The sequence below is a fragment of the Eucalyptus grandis genome, chromosome 2 (genome assembly GCF_016545825.1).
Source record: "Eucalyptus grandis isolate ANBG69807.140 chromosome 2, ASM1654582v1, whole genome shotgun sequence".
Lineage (NCBI taxonomy): Eukaryota > Viridiplantae > Streptophyta > Magnoliopsida > Myrtales > Myrtaceae > Eucalyptus > Eucalyptus grandis.
Genome location: NC_052613.1, coordinates 13699680 through 13711089, shown reverse-complemented (window position 1 = coordinate 13711089; position 11410 = coordinate 13699680). Strand labels below are relative to the sequence as shown.

The 11410-nt window shown below is 36.1% G+C and overlaps 1 protein-coding gene across 7 annotated transcripts in view; it reads left to right on the top strand.

Annotated features, from left to right (window-relative positions):
• Positions 1 to 3583: 3583 nt before the first annotated feature.
• The window catches only part of LOC108957364 (putative disease resistance protein At3g14460), a 45135-nt gene continuing 37308 nt past the window's right edge, over positions 3584 to 11410 (top strand). Inside the window, exons 1-7 of one of the 7 annotated variants that reach the window (XR_005548775.1) lie at positions 3584 to 3859; positions 4893 to 5116; positions 6314 to 6705; positions 7242 to 7306; positions 7705 to 7843; positions 8367 to 8419; positions 8543 to 8761. The gene's annotated coding sequence lies outside the window, so the exon portion shown is untranslated. Of the gene's footprint in view, positions 3860 to 4892; positions 5117 to 6313; positions 6706 to 7241; positions 7307 to 7699; positions 7914 to 8366; positions 8762 to 11410 lie in introns of those variants that run through there. The other 6 variants (XR_005548774.1, XR_005548772.1, XR_005548770.1 and 3 more) reach the window with 6 other exon arrangements.

Genomic DNA, 11410 nt, shown 5'->3' with positions numbered 1-11410 from the left:
GGGCCGAATCAAGCTTGCCGTGGTGGTGGTTAAATTGGGCCGGTTCATGCTGGTTCAACCGCTTCTTGACTAGTTCCTAATCGATCTGGTAGGTTCTTGTTGATTCATGTCCAAGCGGTCTTTGTGGGTTCAAAATTTATGTAATTTGGTCCCTCAAGGATCAAATTAAAGAGGAAACTTGATTTGAGGATAAATTATCCAATTTTGATCCAATTAAGCCAATTAAATCTTGTAAATGCAATCTATGGGCTTTCTATTGACTTAATTGAATGATTATTGTGAAACACAATGGACCTAAACTATCGGTACATGTAATCGGGCATTATAGACTAAAATGAGCAATTTTGCAATTCTTTGCTCTAAATTGTAGCTGCATATTAATTGAAATTGAATTCAATTAATATTGTAATAAACCTATTTGACTAGTTACCCATGCTTAGGATAACCTTATGCATTCAAATTAACCTTGAATTAAAGTGACAAAACCTAGGTAAAAAAGAATCGAGGTCTAATATGAAAATTAGACTTTGATTCATGAAATTGAACTATAACCTCAAATGGGTCAATCTAAATTTCATCAATTAAAGCTCAATGATTTGATTTTCTTATGTTAAATAGAGTGAAATTCCTCAAATTGGAAAGCTTTCATGTGAATTTCTCAAAAGGATCTCGGATTTGGACTTATTTTAAGAAAATGAGTGGAAAACGATTGTCCATTCACGACTTATAAAGAATTGATTTTGACTCCCTAATTAGGGCTTAAAATGACAATTTGTCTTTCAACATGGCAATTCCAGAAAATTTAATAAACAAGAGGATTAGAAATAGTCCATAAACCAAATGTTGTAAAAAAAAAAAAAACATAAATTTTGATTAAAATAAAAAGGGATATGTTCATAGAAGTTCTAAAATCCAGAAAGTGGATCAGGTCAAAACTTACAAAAGTTCAATCAAGTCCTAAAACTTGTCAAATTGGTTCAATTGAGTCCTAAAGTTAACACCGTTAAGAAAGTTAACGGAAATTGACGCAATCGACGTCATATTTTAAATGATTTTTTATTTATTTTTTAAATGGCTTTTTAAAATTATTTTTATTCAAAATCTTTAAAATTAGATTAAAAACTAAAAAGGAAAATCTAAATTTATTTAAAAACAAAATTGTTCAAAAAAAAGGGCGGTGGACTCCGCGCGCCCATCGCCGGAGGGGCCGGCGACGTCGCCGCCTTGGGCGAGCGACGGTTGCCGTCCCCTCGCCGGGGCGAGCGACCGTCGCCCGCCTTGGCGAGGCCCGCGGCTCGCCGGGTCGGCGAGGCTCGCCTGTGGCGGCGACTTGCCGCGCTCGCCCCGTCTGGCCACCCCCGCCTGTGGCCGACGACCGCCGCTCGCCTCCCAATGGGCAATGGGCGGCGGGGAGAAGAGGGCTGCTTTTTTTAAAACAATTTTAAAAATAAATTTTATAACTTTTCTTTTTAATTTTTAGATAAAATGAATAAATTTAATTTTTTATTTTTAATTATTTTTTTAAAATAAATAAAAATCATTAAAAAAATCCACGTGAAAATAAAAATAATTAAAAATGACACGTAGCATTTTTAACGGAAAAAGCTAATGGTGTTAACTTTATGACTTAATTGAACTAACTTGACAAGTTTTAGGACTTGATTGAACTTTTTGTAAGTTTTAGGACTCAATTGCACTTTCTGACAAGTTTTAGGACTTCGCTGAACATATCCCAATAAAAAATATATTTTTAAAATTTAGAACCTAAAATTGAAAAATTCGGAAAACAATGTTCTTAATTGAATTTTGTGAAATTTTCAACACAAAAGTCAAATTGACACTTTTTTTTTGGTCAGAAACAAAGTATTTTCAAGATTTTTGATTTTTTGATTTTTTTGTCAAAGATTTAACAAAAAGTCAATTATTTTGTTGACTTTTCCTAAAATATTGATTTTTGAGTCAATTTTTTCGAATTTTTAAAAATTGACTCAACTAAAGTGAAATTAAGGCTATTTAATATCTTTTTAGGTGAAAAGTTAACTTTTGAACCGAAGCTTATTTTTGGTCAAATGGTTGACTAAAAGTTTGCTCAAAAGTCAACTGTTTAACTTTTTGGATTTTTTTTTGAAATGGTTGGGACTTAAAAGTGACAATGGAAAAAAAGAAATGAAAAACAACATTTTTGGTTGAGAAACGAGCTCGTCGCGATCGGAAGCTCTAATGTCGGTTTTTACCTTTTTATGAAGCGTCAACTGAAAATTAGGCGTCAATAATTACTTGTGCAATTAGCCTTTGCTAATGCTATATGTGATATAAATGCTTAACTTATTTGCTGAAGCAATCCTCAACAATCACATATCATCATTTACAACGCTCATTATAATAATTAAAAAAATAATTAATTTTTGCAATATTAAGGGTTTTTTTTTTGGAATATACTTTAAAATAATAAACATCTTTTAAAAAATATAACCTGAAATCGAAAGTAGCTTTCTGAAGCTCACTAAAATGATTCCGTGGAATCTTGGCCCTATTTCAATTCTGTATTAATAATTGAAAATGAAATAGTCCATTCTTTTGTTTTTTGTAAAACAATTATTTTGTATTTATTGTGGCTACTTTTTTTCCTCATCCATAAATATCTCCCTACATCATAAAACAGGAAAATTCCAAATAAAGATCAAGGACCATCAGTTTTTCAAATAAATGAACGAAGTCAATTTTATTTCAAACAGCGCCTAAATTGTTTTCATTTTTTCAAATAAGGGCTTAAATACTTGCTTTCAAATAATGATTTAAAGTGGCCACGTGAGTCTCAAAGGAAGACCTAACCTCATCGACCGGTCTAGGGTATTTCGTCCTTTACATTTTCTATTTTTCTTTCAAAAGAAAAAAGGCTAAAGAAAAAAAGAAAAATTATAAGAGGAGGGCTGGCAACTCTCTTGCCTCAATGAACTTTCGAACAGCAAGTGATTCAGCCTCCTCTGCAGGCATGCATCTCCTCTGTTTCATTTCCGGCCTCAATCCCAACAGAGGCATGTTATGTAAGACCCATCTTAGTTAACCTTCACAAAACCTAGCTCAGGTTTACTCCAGGCACCGTGCCTTTCATCCACCCGATCGTGACTCTGCTTCCATTTTTACTGGAACACCCTTCAAAAGAGCTTTTTTGACCTGTGCAAGTGATGGTTTTTAGTATCTGGTGATTTAAGGGTAAAATTTACTATATTTTGAGCTTTCCAGATATACCAATAGGTCTAGGCAATCATTCCTAGGAGTTATTAAGCATACAAATGAGTTATTTGTGAGTTAACAAATCACAAGAATTTTTCAATGAAAAAAACAAATAGAAAATCATCAAGAGGGTATCCCAACATTTTTCATTGCTGTGAATTGGGTATGCATATAATTTTGTTCTGAGCACTCTACGCATGAAAGGTAATTTTTATTCAGGACTAATTGCTTTGTCTTGTTTCAGATTTTTGGCTGAGAAATATGAGGGATGTGGAAAGACTATCAACTGTGGACGATGTAACAAGCGTGGAGTATTCTGCTTCCTTCGTCTCTACATCTCTTTGATGAGAACTATGAGGAATATGGAAAGATTATCAAGTGATCTTCACAGCTATCTCTCCATTCTCGAATGGCTACATTTTATGGGTACTGGAACTTGCCAGAGGATGGCTTCTTTCCCTCCTCCAAGTATTCGGCACAATGCAATTTCAAATTCTGAAAGATTGATGCTCAAAACTCAGTGGTGACTATTGGCACCTCATCCAAGATATCCAGCTCATCGTAGTTGATCGAGTTCGGGTAATATAAGAAGATATCTCTCCAATGTCTAATTTTTGTCCTTCAGGTAATGATTCAGACTTCCTTTCTTTCTTGCACACTCGTCATTTAGCTACTGTTGCTGCTGCAGGATCCATGTCTATCCTGAAATCGTCGACTCAATACTAAAAAGTTCATGTTATTCAATGGACGAGCTTCACCTAAATTTCCACAAACCAGATACCGAAGGTCCAACATTGACATTTAGGTTGCTCTGTTTTGTTTAACAAGGAAGTACGCAATGAAATGGTTAAAATGCTTGCATCGTACAGCGAGTCAACCATTTTTTTATACAAGTGACTATTCCTCAAAACAAATAATACTTGCATGGATTTGCTCACAGTGCTGGAATTATGATGCGTGGATGTGCCTGTTTGATGTTATATTTTGAACTTTTTTCATCCCCAAAACTTGTTTATCTTTCCACTCATGCAAATGCACTATGCTTTGCGTGAGAATCATGAAGAATTGTTGCTCTTATATTGATATTTTTCTGCAATTTCAGCGTTTGTTGTATTTTCTCTTCCAAATATCTTCTTTTTTATGCTCCAACTCAATGACCTAAATTATCTCAACTGTGCTTGTTTTCAGAACATCCCACTATCATCTTTATTTGGCAAAATCTCTCCGGAGGATCAAATGCAAACTCTGTCGAGGTAAGCAACTGATGTTCTTATGTTTTCTTTTGCAACTTGACAGAAAAAAAAAGGCTATATATTTTGGTAGGTAAACTGATATGCTCTAAACTGTTTTTTTTTTTTTAGTGACATGCTCCAAAAGATTAATCCATATCATGATGTTACTTTTCAAGTTCAATATTCATGGTCAAATGGAGAAGCTTTCTTACTTCCAACAACAGCAGCTACTGTAAAGATGCAAAAAATAGGATTTAAAACAGGTGTTTTCAAGTTGGCGAATATGACAACAAAATTTGAATGAGCTCTGCAGTATAAGCCATTTAAATCTGAGTTCCTTGTTAAAGTTCATCATTCATCTTTCTTCTATTCAACTTCCCACACCATCTCAGAGCACATTTTCTTTTTCTTTGTTGTTGGGGACAGGCGGGAAGGAGCAATAAGGAAGACTATGATTTGTCCAAATTCTGGGATATTTCTATGCAAGATTCTGAAAGATCAATTCTCAAAACTCACTGGCAACTATTGGCCCCTCATCCAAGAGATCCCTCTCCTCTACATTGGTGGTGTTCAGATCCAATGAATTGAAATTGATCACACCCGAGACATGACAAAAGATTTATCTCCGTTGACTACTTTTCCTTCTTTAGGTAATTCTTTCATTCTTTCGCTTCCATTTGCTATCTCCCGCAATTCGTTGTTCCACCTAAAGTCAGCTTTCTGGGGTTGGGGTCAGTTTTTGGGTTTGAAGGCATCAATATATATTTTGTTCTTCAGTTCAATGCTTAATACGGATTGATTTTTTTTCTCATAGAATTTCCAGAAACCAGCCACTGAAGGTCAGAGACTAACATTTGGGTGTGTTGTGTGTGTACTCGATGGGTTTTTTCTTTTTAGGCCAGCAACTCACTTTTGAAATAAGCAAAATGTGATAAGAAGGATGGGGGATGCAGATATAGATCCCAATTTTGGCAAAGCTACCTACTGGGCACAAGCATTTGCTTTTCGTGAAATACAACTAAAATTTGGAGCTGCAAAATGATCTTGAGCTTCTTGAATCCCATCAGGCATGTCCTTTAGTCTTTAATTGCAGTGTTTGGGAAAATTGATGATATCCTTGTATACCACAGCTGCATTCAACTCTTCTACTACCTTGATTGAGCTTTTTCTTTAGCTACTGCAATGCTCTTTCGAAGAGCAAGTAATTCAACCTCCTTTGCAGATCTAGCTTGCACCACCACACCCCTGCAGTAAATCATCTCCCCTGTTTCATTTCTGGCCATACTCCCAACAACGGCATGTTTGGTTCCTCCAATGTAAGAGCCATCACAGTTAATCTTCGCAAAACCTAGCTCAGGTTTACTCTACACACCTTGCCTTTCGTCCACCCAATCATGACTTAGCTCTCTTACATTTTTATAGGAAACCCAGTCTGAAAGAGCTTTTCTAATCTGTGTAAGTGACAGTTTCGGAATCAAGTGATTTATGGTCGAAGATTACTGCATTTGTAGCATTCCGGATATACCAACAGGTGTAGGCAATCATTCTTGAGCGTTATCAGCCTGTACCAAGTCATTTGAATCTCCTAACCGCACATTTGTAGAATATCAACCGGTACCAATAAGTCACCATAGTGGTCTCCCATACTTCTTAGTTAACATAACCATAAGGGTTTTTTAGCAAAAGGCAAAAACCATCAAAATATCCCAGTTCTTGTCTTCTTTGCTCATTTTTGGTTGCTGTTGGGTGGGTATGCTTATCATTTTGTTTGTCTGATCACTCTTATAGTTGTTCATTAAGCATGAAAGGCAACTGTTATTCAGGACTAATTGATCATCCCGTTCCAGGTTTTTGGATGAGAAATATGGGGAATGTGGAAAGACCATCAACGGTGGAGGATGTATGACGCATGGAGTCTTCTGTTTCCTTCCTCTCTAACCTCTCTTTGGATGAGAAATATGAGGAGTGGAAAGACTATCAAGTGGTGTTCACGGCCATCTCCCCTCCCTCAAACAGTTATATTTTCTAAGTTGCTTGAAGTTTGGGTAATTGCCAGAGGATGGCTTCCCTCCCTCCCTCCCTCAACGTATTCCGCATAATTCAATGTGAGATTCTGAAGGATGGATTCTCTTGCTGGCGACTACTGGCACCTCATCCAGGAAATCCCCCTCATTGTGATTGATCTAGTTCAGATCCAACAGGAAAATTTCTCTCCTCTGTCTTAAGTTTTGTTCTTCAGGTAATGATTCAGACTTCTTTCTTTCTTTCACACTTGTCATTTAGCTACTGCTGCTCCAGGATCCATTTCCATTCTGTGTCCTCAACTTAATGCTAAAATGTTCATGTTTTTCCATGGACATGCTTCACATAAATGTCCGCAAACCAGCTGCTGAAAGTCCAACGTTGACATTTGGGTTGCACTGTTTTGTTTACCAAGGAAGTACACAATGAAATCGTTGTAATGCTAACATGGTACAGCCAGTGACTATTCCTTGAACAAATATACATGGACTTGCTTGCAGTGCTGGAATTATGATGTGTCAAATGTGCTTGTCTATATTGATTATATATCTAGAATTTTGTGTGATGGCCAAAAATTGCTTATCTTTGCACTTGGATGACACATAAAGAATTTGTAAATGGAAATGCACTATGCTTTGTGTGAGAGTCATGAAAAATCGTTGCTCTCATATCAAAATCGTCTCTCTTCCAAATATCTGTTTCTTATGCCCTAGCTCATTGACCTGAATTCTCTCTACTGTGCTTGTTTTGCAGAATATCCCACTGTCATCTGTGTCTAGCAAAATCTCTTGGGCCAATCAAATGCAAATAATGTCGAGGTAGGCATCTGATGTACTTGTGTTCATCTTTTGCAACCTGACAAAAGAAAAAAAAGCTATTAATTTGGTAGGTGCATCGATATGCTTTAATTTTTTTTTTTTTGTGACAAGGTCTAAATAAGATTAATCTTTATCATGATGTTGATTATCAAGGTGTATATTCAAAGTCAAATTAAGAAGCTTTATTACTTTGAATAACAGCTATTGTAAACATGCAAAAAAGGGATCTAAAACGGGTTCTCAAGTTGGCAAATATGAGAACTAAATTTCAATGAACCCTGCAGATTATAATCTATTCAAATCTGACTTTCTTGTTAAAGTTCACAATTCATCTTTCTTCTATTTAAATCTCACACCATCTCAGAGAACATTTTCATTTTCTTTGTTGTAAAGGAAAGGTGGAGAGGAGCAATCAGGGGACTATGCTTTGTTGCTCTGTTGAGTAATCCTAAAAGTCTGACGTCTGCCACGAAGTATTTTGATTTAAAATTGCAAGAAGGTCGTCATCCAATACCACTTGCAACCTAGTTATCTTGGGTAGGCAAGTCTCATCGTTATCCCACTAAGCTGCCAGAGCTTTAGTTAATCTTCACAAAACCTAGCTCAGGTTAATCTACAAACCCTGCCTTTTGTCCACCCAATCATGACAGTGATTTATGTAGTGACAGTTCTAGGATCAAGTGATTTATGTTTAATGGTTACTGCATTTCAAGCATTTGAGATATACCAGCAGGTGTAGGCAATCAGTCTTAAGAGTTAGTAGCTCGTACCAAGTCATTCGATCACCTGACCTCACTTTTGTAAAATATCAGCCCATGCCAATAAGTCTCTAACACCAGTGATTAGTGGTCTTCCATACTTGTTTGTTAACATAATCATAAGAGTTTTCCAGCAATCCAAAAAAAAAAAAAAAAAAAAATCTCATCAATAGGGTATCCTGGTTCACTTTTTGTTGCAGTCAATTAGGTGTGCATATAATTTTGTTCTGATCACTCTTGTAGTTGTTCATTATGCATGAAAGATAATTTTTATTCAGGACTAATTGCTCGTCCTGTTTCAGACTTTTGGATGAGAAATATGAGGACTGTGGAAAGACTATCAATGGTGGAGGATGTAAGAAGCATGGAGCATTCTGTTTCCCTTGTCTCTGATTTCTCCTTGGATGAGAAACATGAGGAACATGGAAAGATTATCAAGTGGTCTCTCTCTCCTCTCTCAAACAGCTATCTTTTGTAGGTTACTGGTACTTGCCAGAGGATGGCTTTGCTCCCTGCTCCAAGTATTCATCATAATGCAATGTGAAATTCTGAAAGATTGATGCTCAAAACTCATAGTGGTGACTGTTGGCACCCCATCCAAGAAATCCCTTTCATTGTAGTTGATTGAGTTTGGATTCAATAAGAAGATTTCTCTGCAATGTCTAGTTTTTATTCTTCAGGTAATGCTTTGGACTTCTTTCTTCTTCCACACTTGTCATATAGCTACTACTCCTGCTCCTGCTCCAGGATCCATTTCTATTACGAATCCTCAATTTGATGCTAAAAAGTTCACGTTTTTCCATGGACAAGCTTCACATAATTTGCCTCAAACTAGCTAGACATTTAGGTTGCTCTGTTTTGTTTGATAAGGAAGAACACAATGAAATGGTTATAATGCTGATGGGGTACAGCTAGTGCACCTTTGTTTCATATGAGTGATTATTCCTCAAAACAAATAACACTTCATGGGCTAGCAAACACTGTTGAGGTAGGCAAATGATGTGCTTATGTTCATCTTTTGCAACTTGACAAAAGAAAAACAAAAGGCAATTTATTTTGATAGGTGTAGTGATATGCTCTAAACTGTTTTTTGGGTGACATGCTCAAAAAGATTAATCTGTATCATGATGTCAACTATCGAGGTCAATATTCAAAGTCAAATGAATAAGCTTTCTTACTTCCAACAACAGCAGCTATTGTAAAGATGCAAAAAAAAAAGGATTTAAAACAGGTGTTTTCGATTTAGTGAATATGACAATTAAATTTGAATGAACCTGCAGATTATAATCCATTAAATCTGACTTCCTTGTCAAAGTTCAAAGTTCAAAGTTCATCTTTCTACTATTCAAATTCCCACACCAGCTCAGAGCACATATTTTTTTTTTTCCTCGTTTTCAAGGAAAGGCAAAGAGGAGCAATCAGGGAGACTATGCTTTGCCACTGTGTTAAGTCATCATGAAAGCCTCACATTTGCCACGATGTATTTTGATATAAGATTGTGAGAAGGCCGTTATCCAATACTACTCACAACCATTTATATATGGTAGGCAAGTTTCGTCATTATGACCCTACCAAGCTGCCAGAGCTCCCATCACGGATGAGACAAGATTCATGCGCCATCATCGCTAGGGGGTTATCCTTGTGTCCTCGCGTTCGTGAAATATCAGCTCGTGCCAATAGGCCACAATCACTGGTGATCGGCGATCCCCCATAGTTTTGCATTAGCATTATCATTAGGGTCATTCAGGAAAAACAAAATCATCAAAACAATCACATTTTTTAGGCTTGCAATGGGAAGTGCCCTGGTATGTCTTGTAGATTTTTGGTTGAAGTCGGGTGAGTATGTGTATAATGTGTATGTCTGATTACTCTTGTAATTGTTTATTTTACATGACAAAGTAATTTTTACTGTGGGCTACTTGATTTTCTCATCCCATGATATTTTTTTGTTCCCATTTTCATCTCACACGCCATATATTAATCTTTTAGTTGAACTTGAAGAGTACGATACGGTGATTGTGATTCTATCGAGATAATTATATTGATGATTGTGATCGACGAAAGTTGGGGCATTAAAGAAATGTCTAGGGCCTTAGTGAGGTGAACTCCGATTAACATTAAAAAAAAAAAAATTGTTCCTTTTATTTTTTTCTCCGTTTCACTTTTTATGCAATTAAAAAGCAATTTTTTCTCAACGATTTATAAGAATTTAAGACGTCTTCAATACACTTATCTTCATCTGGTCAACCCGAGTTAGATGCCTTTATACAAAGTGTTACGAATCTTCTTGTTTTTTGTTTACAATATATGTTGGTACTTCACATGATTGAGTTGAATAAGGAATGTTTTAAGAATACCTAAATATTTGTCGTTGATGAATTAGATTTATTGATTTTTCGAACAACACTGTGTGATATACTAATTTATAGATGTAAATTAATGATATAAGCATGTATATAAGTCGGGGATATCATTCGTTAAGGTTAAAATCACTTTTGAAATATTTCCCCTTATCAAAAAAAGAAAATAAAATAAAAGGTTTTTCCGAAACTTCAAAAATTGTGTATGCCAAAAAATAATGTCAAGTCAACTTTTCATTATCCATAATATGACATTGTTCTTCTTTTCTCTTCGCCAAAAATATTGATATAGCATAAGAGGGATCCATCATAGTTGATTGTTCTTAATATTTAAAGTAGACTCCAAATAAGAAAAAGCCAGACAAGCCCCTTCTTCAAATTCTGTAGTGTGAAATAGAAGTTAAAATTTAATAGAAAAAAGGAAGATTTTATACATATATTTTCGAAATGTTTCAGGTGCTCAAGTGCTAAATGCGGATTCAACTTGAATTTAACAATTGCAATAGTATTAAGCCCTAACACCATGCCGCAAAGGCATTGAATGGGCTGTCGTTGGCATGTTGGGCCTAGATAGATAGCCCCAACTCTTGGGCCTTGATCCGAAAATGGATCCGATTTTACTGGGACTTGACGTACAATTCGGGTAATAAGGTAAAGAAGGTTGTTCGGCTGGGACAACACTCACTAATTGTAGAACTATTGAATGGGCGAGCCTAAACGGACCAAGTCGGACATCGACCATCAAAATTCTTACCCATTCCGCCCTAAGATTTTGGAAATTATTATACTTTCTTCTTATGAATAACAGCATTGGGGCAAGCTAGTGCCCATGAAGAAAGTTGCTTGCCTAGACTCGCTTCAAGTCATGCATTCAGCAAACAATAAAACAATGTCGGGAGAGTCTTGGTAGCTCCAAGCTCTAAGAGAAGAGTCATGGCCCCAGGCCTACCCAATTGTTTTCCCTTATTTGGGCTAGGTTGAGATAA